Here is a 9,598-nt window from a genome sequence, read left to right as displayed (position 1 = left end):
GATTGAAAAAAATTGTTTCTTTTTAGATTATTTGCGATTCCAACGTACGTCATCTCACCATTTACACAATATGACATTTTACAACCTATTGTCTTATGCTGTGATGTTGACAGTTTAATTTGAAGCATAAAAACCATGAATGCTTCTTTGTCATGTAAAAATCAAAATGGCCGTGAATTAGTTCTTTATTACAAACAAAATGGTCTGGATGAATTTATTTTTGATCATTTCAAACACAATTTAAATATTCATGTATTCTTTATCAAAAATATGCTTTTATTATACATCCAAGATGTCATCTAATAATATGACACCTACACACGCCTTCACTTTGCGTTGTGAAGTTAACAATTCATTTTTAGTCTATGTTTCAGTTATAATAAATAATATAACTTTAAATGTTTAATGTTATTTAAATAAAATTTATGTTCTCTATAACTCTTCCATAATATTATTATTGTCAATGATTGCGACAGCGACAGTATATAGTGGAGTGTTTTGAAATATTTTAAAGCAGGGTAGATGAATTTTCCTAATATTGTATCTACTTCTCACAATGAAGTTCGTATGTAATAATTATATTATGTTGATAAAAATTTAACACAGTAATTTAATGAAATTATATATATGAGATAAATTCCATTAGATCTATAATGTTTTCTCGTATCATACAAAAACATATTTTCTCCTTCATTGATCTCAGATCCAAACTTATTGAAGTGTTATGATATAAACTATAATAATATAATATTTTGTTCATATGTTTATCTTAAAGTTTGCGATCATAAAATATATGTATGTTCTGTGTTATGCATTAATAGAACTAAGGACATTTCCAAAACTTTATTATGTATAACCACTGCTAATAACATATTCAAAATAATTGAAGAACATTTTACAAGAAGGAGGACCATTATTTTGGTTCCATACACATTTATGAGAAAGCAAATCATTTAAGCTTGAGCTACATAAATCTTCTTCTTTATCCACGTACGCTTTTCGGGTGTGCCATGTAGACATTATGCATCACACTGAGAAAATCTGTCATTCACCACTCTTCTTGTGTGTTCTCATATCATCAGTTTTCCAGAATGCCGGAGTCCGGTTGGCTTAAAGAAAACACAGGCCTGATTGAGATTCTCCTGAGTAAGTATTACTTAGCACATGGCTGAGTAATACTTACATCTTCACATTTGATGTAACGAGAGGCTGCATAGTATGCATAGTACGCTCTTTTATCTCCTGATTTCTGTTTAAGTCAAATTGTCACACATTCAGTATCCATCATAAGCATCTGTTCTCGATACATATATTGACTCTGTAATTTCTTAGTGTTTGTAATAATTGTAAATCAACACTTTTAGAAAGCCAGAGTTGAATAAGTGGCAAATGTTTAAAGCCTCATTGGGTGGAATTTTGCTCCAGTCATTTTCATTCGGATAGCCGAGTTCTCTTTTCGCCAACTCTCGTGATCTACACCCCTAGGTATTTAAAGCTATCAACGCTGTTGATGTTTTATCCGTCACCGATTATAGAAGAGTCTGTATCGGGACATTGCACATAACATTTGTTTGGCTAGAAAATCAATGCGAGATAAAAAATGTCAACTAATCTAAAAATGCATAACACTGTTTAATTAATTGTCTTTGATCGACTTGTCTCTAATATTTTCTGACATATTGATTTGTTGATAATTGTGAAGATTCTTTTGTTGATAGGCCAATCTAATTTTTGTTTTTTCATTTTAAGTGTCAGAGGCTTTTGAATATATCTAATGTTTCGTTGTTTACGGTTTGGATATGTCGCCATAATGCATATCTATTGTAGGAATATCTAAAGACATCTATTACGAAAAAAAATGTATCATTCTTCTCGAAGGTTTCAATTGTCTGAACGACAAATGAAAAGTCAGTTTTGTAACTATTTTTCTAAAATGAATAACCCACGAAAGTAAGGTGTGTATTGTTAAATATCATGGGAAAAGGTATGTAACGTGTGTTTGACGTATATTTAGGTTCGATCTTTTTCGTGTGGGATAGATGCTTTTTGTATAACATGATATGTATAAACATCCGTGGAATGTTGACCCCGTTGAGACTGATTAGATGACAAATGATATTTAATACCTCGGGATTGTTTCAATGTCTAATGGAGGTATTGAATAATATATTTACAATTTTAAATTATGCAACATCCGATGCGTAAATATGTTTAAGAATTAACGAAGCTCAAAGCGTAATGTAAGAACAATTTGTGAGAGTGTATTTAAACAAACAATATGTCAACGATTAGCTCAAACTGTTTAATGTCTACGGTTAATGATCCGTATAATTTATGATTTCCAACTGATCAGATAGTTAATACATTGCAAATAAAGTTGTTCCTATCGACATTTTTAACCGTCAGCCTTAATTAAGGTGTCACAACCTCACTAACACAATGTTCTACACTGTAGAATGTACTCACAACTAAGAATTGTAGATATTTAAATTTAAAAACTGACTTTAATGAATCTAAAATGTACTTAAATTATATTGTCTTATTATTATGGAATAGTTGAAGTGATAATAACGTTAGGTTAGCGCACAATGTATGTCTTGAGAAAATTCAATTTGTGAGATTGGCCAAATGGATATAAAACGTATTCGAATGAGACAATATACAATATCTTCTCAAATATGTATCCTATTTGGATATGCAATATTATTACGCCATGAAGGTATGATGCAGACATACGTTTTGTGTGTAAAAACTGGACATGCAATATACTTATTATGTTCACTAACCTATCAATAAAGTAGATCATATCAAAGAAAAATACAATTCAAATTCGGATGTATAAAATTCTGTAGGTGAAGCATCTTATAATGATTTTGCTAGATTAATTTGGATTCACTGATTTAACAATATATATATTACTGTAACAAAATAGTCATACAAGCATAAATCGCCCAGAAGTGCCCCCCCCCCCTGTTCTCTGCTTTAACATTTTTACTGTAACGAAAAGATTCAGGGGGTTCGAGTCCCTCTACTGACACACTTTAAATTCTCTAAAATAGAGATTTTTTGACTGATACCCATCCTTGCGATAGTATAAAATTCAATAAAATTTTTAGTCAATTACAATTTGATAATGATGTTATAACCAAAATAGTGATAAACTAACAGGGTGTTCATCCAAAATTTTCGAATGCGATTTTACGCCAGATATATAATACGCCCGTATAATTGCGTTCATCCAAATTTAGTACATAAGCATCTCGCCGAACCCGAACACCTAATGCCCCTCTACCATAAGTTTAGCGAACCGATTGCTAAATTCGGCAGAGTCCATTTTTGACAGATCGCAAGATCGCAGACAGCCCGCGTTTGTTGATAATTGTCATAGGTACTTGTTTTCTTCCGTATTTCATTATGATTCAGTGTATTATTTTGATTATTGTCTAATGGTAGGTACTATCTATTTTACAATTGATTCTATAATTGGTGCTTCATTTTATTCAATCATGAATGCTTTATTTATAGGTAGTAAACTTTGCTTTCGTAGATAAAGCTAATCTACAATGCCGCAAATTTCGTAAAAGCGGCGACGCTTTCAAATTTAAGAGTCTCGTTAGTAAATACACATCAGACGCAGATTCATGAAATCAAATAAATACAAGTAATATAATATTTTGAACAACTCAATTCACATGATTATGCTGGAATCGATTTATGCATAATAATTATATGGTAGGTAGGTATACTATCACGATAACCATTTACTTTCATTTGTTTATATTGTAATGATTATTTATTCAATAACGTTTATTCGGCATTCGGATTATCCGGCCATAATGTAGTATTAATCGAAAAATAAAAGAAATAATATGAAAGTAAATGTAATAGCAAGTTCAAAATATATGGACCACTAGGGATATCTAGCGGCAAAATGTGAGAAATTGTCATTTATTTGACAGTTAAGTGCCCATAGACATCAAAAACTGACCATAGAGAAAAAATATTTTTCTGTTTTAATATAAGGAATACTTGTTTCAAATAGACGCGCATGTACAAACACCGTTTTTTGAATGGAGCATAATGGAACACGGCGGCGCCCGTATATACAAATCCGAAGATAAGTGGGTGAACACTCGACAAGTTTTATTACGGCAATAAACGGTTTCGGCGTAAGGTGAGACCATCATAAACCATTCGGTTCGGCTTATTTCCATGGAAACCCTATAAATTAGTGGAAATCAGTTACATGTAAATTTTATGTATGCAGTTCCTCGAATGCATTATCACTGTGGGCGTATATAATTTTAACACACATTATAATATAAAATAAATAAGCACTGAAATAACCTAGGAAGGCAAACGAATATAGGTAGATAAAATAAAAATGTTTTTATCCACCTTAGTCAAATTCAAAAAACAGCCACGATGCCGCTCGGCTGAAGTGTCGACGCTATAGCGATGTGGGTCCCAAGTTCGAATCCTGGGTCGGGCGAGTTTTACACGTATTGTTTTTCAATTTGTGTATAAGTCAGTATGGACCTAATAGGTTGAGCAAGTGGCTGACATCCATTTCTCGTAAAAACAAAATCTGTTAATACAAACCTCCACTCTGTGGAGGTCCATATGGTCTTATTAGGATTGGACATGGTCGAAAAAAATAGTCAAATTATCTATTTCAATTCAATTGGAACGTCACTCATTCTCAAAAAAACATATTTTTTATTTAAAAATGTGCATACAAAATTACCATTCGGTTAAATGCTCCACGAAGAACGTGTCACTTGGCTTCAATGCTATACTATCATCTGTTATAGGTACAAAAGCTCATGACGATAATGTATTCGGTAAATAGTATATTATCGAGGGTTAAGAAATGACATTTTGTTCAAAATATGTTTTTTGCATTATTGAATATATTGGTAGTATCAGCATCTACCGACGAAAGCTGAAAATTCTTAAAATAATTTTTAGCTCCTGAAAAAATTTGAAACGATATCTCGTGTCTACTATAAAACTACTGATAACTCGTAAATGCATCATTTTGTTTGCCGTCAGATGCGTGCAATTGATCCTCGTACTACATACATACATTATAGATGACAAAAACATTGATTTGTAATATCAAATATCAAACACATAAAGTGCAGATGAGTTTTTTCTTTCTCCTGTAAAGTTGTTATTTTGTCATTTACGATGTGTCATTTCTTATCCCTCGATATGTAAAATTTATCAGACGCGGTAGCAATTAATATTCATCATCATGGCGCGACAACCCGGTGTGTGTCTTGGCCTCCTCCAACAGCTCCCTCCACTTGTCCCTATCCAGTGTGGCCGCTTTCCTATTCGGTACCCCCAGAATTCAGCAGTCACTGGCAGCTCCGTCCAACCAGCGAATCTTTGGCCTGCCTCTTCTTCTACGCCATTGCTGGACACCACTCTCTTTGCCGGTTCATTATCATTCATACGGTGCACATGACCTAGCCATCGCAGTCTCCCAATATCAATTGATTGAACTGTGTTGCAATCTTCGTACAGCCCGTAGAGCTCACCATTATACCTTCTCCTCCAATTGGTGCCGGTCTGACCGGTCTGATCTGATCGGTCCTTATATACGGCGGAGAATTTTTCTTTCAAAAATATTCAGGGCTAGTTAATGTCCAGGTTTCCGATGCGTAGGTGAGCACTGGCTTTACAAGTGTCTTGTAAAGAGTACTTTTAGTTCGGCGAGATAGTATGCGGGACTTAAAATATCTTAACAGGCCAAAGTAGCATTTATTCGCAGACATGATTCTCTTGTTGATTTCTTCTGTAATATCATTATGTCGAATTACAAGAGAACCAAGGTATATGGAACTGTCGACTGTATCAAACTTGTATGCACCAATATCTAACTTTGGTGCGCCTTCTCGTGGGGGCAATTCATATTATAAAATGGAAATCTGAGTAAATGCTATCTGCTACTTTCCATTTAAAAATATAAACAGGTTTGAAGTCATTTGCAGAATCCTTTTTAATGTTTGATGTATTTTTAATTGATTTGATCTACTTTAAGTATGAACATCGTAGAAGTATAAATTATCACTTTTAAACCTTATGAATATTATATAAAACCTTACCAAGACAGCAATTGTCTATTTATTAGTCACTCCTCAGTTTAGAAATGTCAGGGTTTTTTAGATTTTTAGGAACGTATCAGATATTTATTTCACAGAGGACAGTCCCTACTTCAACAGATGCCTGCGTTATCGACTTGTTTCTTGATAGAAATACACGTACAACGGCTCTCACGCTAATTATCATAGTGTCTTCTTAATATATGCAATCTGTCGACGAGAGTTAGGGAGTCTCCGTGACATAATAAAACTATAAAATGTAGTCTTGCAAATTTCTATTTTTACGACAGGATAGTCGGAGAATGACACGTCAGCTGTTTATAGTTTTCTCGACAATATAACCAATATCGTGTACGTTATTTATCATGCCATATAATGGTTGCTGTGAAAAAAAATGATTCTTTAATCGAAATGTGAAATAACAATTTTTAAATTTAACATATGCATGTAATTAATGAAAAGATAATAGAACATAGGCAAATGACATTTAAGATAGGACGAGAAGAATGCTGCCAGCAAGCGATATCGAAATTGTATGAATATCTATAAACAATGTAATATTTGTTTTTATCTTTGACGTAGTACTCTATGGTCAGACAATGTTTAATTTGTTATAGGTAGATTAAAAAAAAAATGCAACAGTAATGAGTTATGACTCTAAATAAATAATAGTAGAATGTTTATTCATACCTACACTGTATGTTTATGACAGATTTTATCCATATTGTTTGAAGGAATTAAAGAATTTCCTATCAAATTATGCAATTATTGTCTTGTTGGGAATATAATTTTACCAACAGGCGACAAATTACGTATTACAGTAAAACCCTTTTAATTCCAACACCCATAATTCATTTAACTTTTTCTTATAATATTATGAATTTCTACCCATAATTCTTAATTCAAGTCCACAGATTAATTTTGTAATACGTAATTCGATTTTCATCCCTAATTTTTAAAAATCTATGTATCTGTAATACAAACTATGGCTCACTGCCTATGCTTATAAACAAAGCAAAATTACTTGGGAAAACATGTCATTGATTTTATTTATACTATATTTTACCATGATTCCATCTGTAATGTTTTTTTTTTGTTGAACACATTTCAGTTGATGGTATAACTAGTTTTTAATAGCGTTTAAAATAGGTCTGACTGTAGTGTTTCTTTCTTTTAAAACTTAATTCTAGTTCGTTTCATCGGCCAATTTTCATTACAAGTAGACATTTAAAATTTTCATCATCCACTTATTTCAACTCTTTGAAAAAAAAATATATATAACTTGATAATGCGTGTAGGTATTTTAAATCCTATAAGCGCCCAAAAAAATATGAAAAATTGTTTTTCAAAATATTATTAGATTATGTACTGCATATTCCGAGCATTCGTAGGTATATATTATTATAAAAATGAAAAAAAAATGATAGATATTATATAATATCCTGTATAGCACTTGTAAAATTCATAATATAATATATGTGTTATCATATATTGTGATTTAAATGCCAAACCGAACAATATAAGAAAGTCCAACGAAAGTATTGCAATTATTAGAATATCATTGGCAAAATGTATGAAAAACAATAAATCACTATATTTTATAATAAGGAATATAATATTACGCAACGATAGTGCCGTGGTTTCTAATCTCAGCCATATTTTTTCAACCTAAAATTAGATTATAAAAAATGCACATAATTAAATACCCTAAATGCATAAGATTTTAGTCAATCTTTTGAAGATTAAAAATTGTAATTTTTAAACACAATTTTAGGCATTTTTCGAACTGGACACTAAATAAATTATGTATAAAAAAAAATATACTAATTTTATGACTCAAAAAAAAATGATTACATTCGAATCTCTCATCTCGTACGTTATACAGTACTCTCTCAGTAATCCGCCACCCCAAAAACCAGACAAGTGTCCAATTGGTGAAAGCGGCGGATTTTAGTGCACACATACAAAATATGGTAAGAATTAAAACAGGTATTTCGTAAAAAAATTGTGAAATTTGTACTGGCAAATTACGGTTTTATTTATAATTAAAATCGAGTAGGTATTTACTGAATTATACATATTTATTAACTAAATATTAAACAGTAAATCACACACAACACAACCAGTTGTTCAGTGAGGCAGATATTCTTGAATAGCTTAGAATTCCTGGCTTTGCCTATGACCAAAAGCTTCAGTTTGCGTGTCCCGGTTGCATTGGAGTACGGCATAATTGTGATGCGGTCCTTGCGCGCTTTCCTCCCTGGTACATTATTTTCTTCGCGATTAACGTACGTTTTACCAAGGAGAATTTTCCAAAATAAACCTGTCTCATCTGCGTTGTATACTTGTGAATTTGACAATCGAATACCGGCGAATTATAGAGCTTGATTTTGTGCTTTCAACTAGTAAAAATAACGGCGGAGTATAGTAGTTGTCGGATAATCGAGCGGTGGATTACTGAGAGTAGGTATACTGTATATACAAAAAGAAAGATGTTAGGATGTCGAATGTTTCATGCGTTATTTCACTGGTTTTGTATCGAGTCATACAAAACTTATTTCAGCAAACTGCTAATTACTTTTCTAACCATTGGTGTCCGGTATTTGTATTATTAGAAATTTCATAGTATTAAAACAAATTTAGACAAAATAATTGTCTAAATTGTCACATTATTTTCACAAGTTCTTTTAACATTCATCAAAAGCCCACGTCGTATTAGTTGAATGTGGCAAAATGATTGTCTTAAAATGTTTTCTCAGTTTTTATCTTATTTCACCTCTTGAAATGTTAGTCATATTATTGTAGGCCTACAATTAGTTTTGAATATCCTTAACTCTGTCCAAGAGACAGCTTTTTGGCACATTAAAGGTTTCGATATTTTCATTATCATGATATTATTGTAGTCATGGAAAAATAAAAACAATGTAAACGGGGTGTAATTATTCATATAGGTATTATACCAAATTTGTGTAATGGGTTATTGAACTATATATGTATGTATATGCTATATGGGTTATTGAACTATATATATATATGCCAACAAAATGCAATCCATAATACCTACTATTATAACAATTTTTTATTTTTAAATTATTTAGTAGATTTGAACAATTTTGAATTACTGACTAATATTCATCTTAAAACTTACAGCTAGCTGAATATCTCAAAAAAAAGCTTCTCTTAATTCAAAACAATAAGGAAATTATTGACTGATATTATTTTTGAGATAAAAATAAAAATAAACGAATAGAGGTGACGGTGATGTGTTGCCAGAATTTGAATCAATTATAATGAGTGTCAAAAATATAGAACTCCTTTTAAATAATATTGTTCTGAGTAATGAATGGTTTAATAAGAAGCTTGTCTATGATTAATTGTATATTTTATATACTTATAACTAATTTAGTTCAACTTTATTTCATTGTAATCTAAAAAATTAATGAAATTTATTCCAAATTCCAAATTTTTTTATTCATCGTAAATGT

Source organism: Rhyacophila brunnea, unplaced genomic scaffold (assembly GCF_057557595.1).
Source record: "Rhyacophila brunnea isolate RB1 unplaced genomic scaffold, BYU_Rbru_1.0 scaffold_15, whole genome shotgun sequence".
Classification (NCBI taxonomy): Eukaryota; Metazoa; Arthropoda; class Insecta; order Trichoptera; family Rhyacophilidae; genus Rhyacophila; species Rhyacophila brunnea.
Note: the sequence above shows the minus strand (reverse complement) of the source record.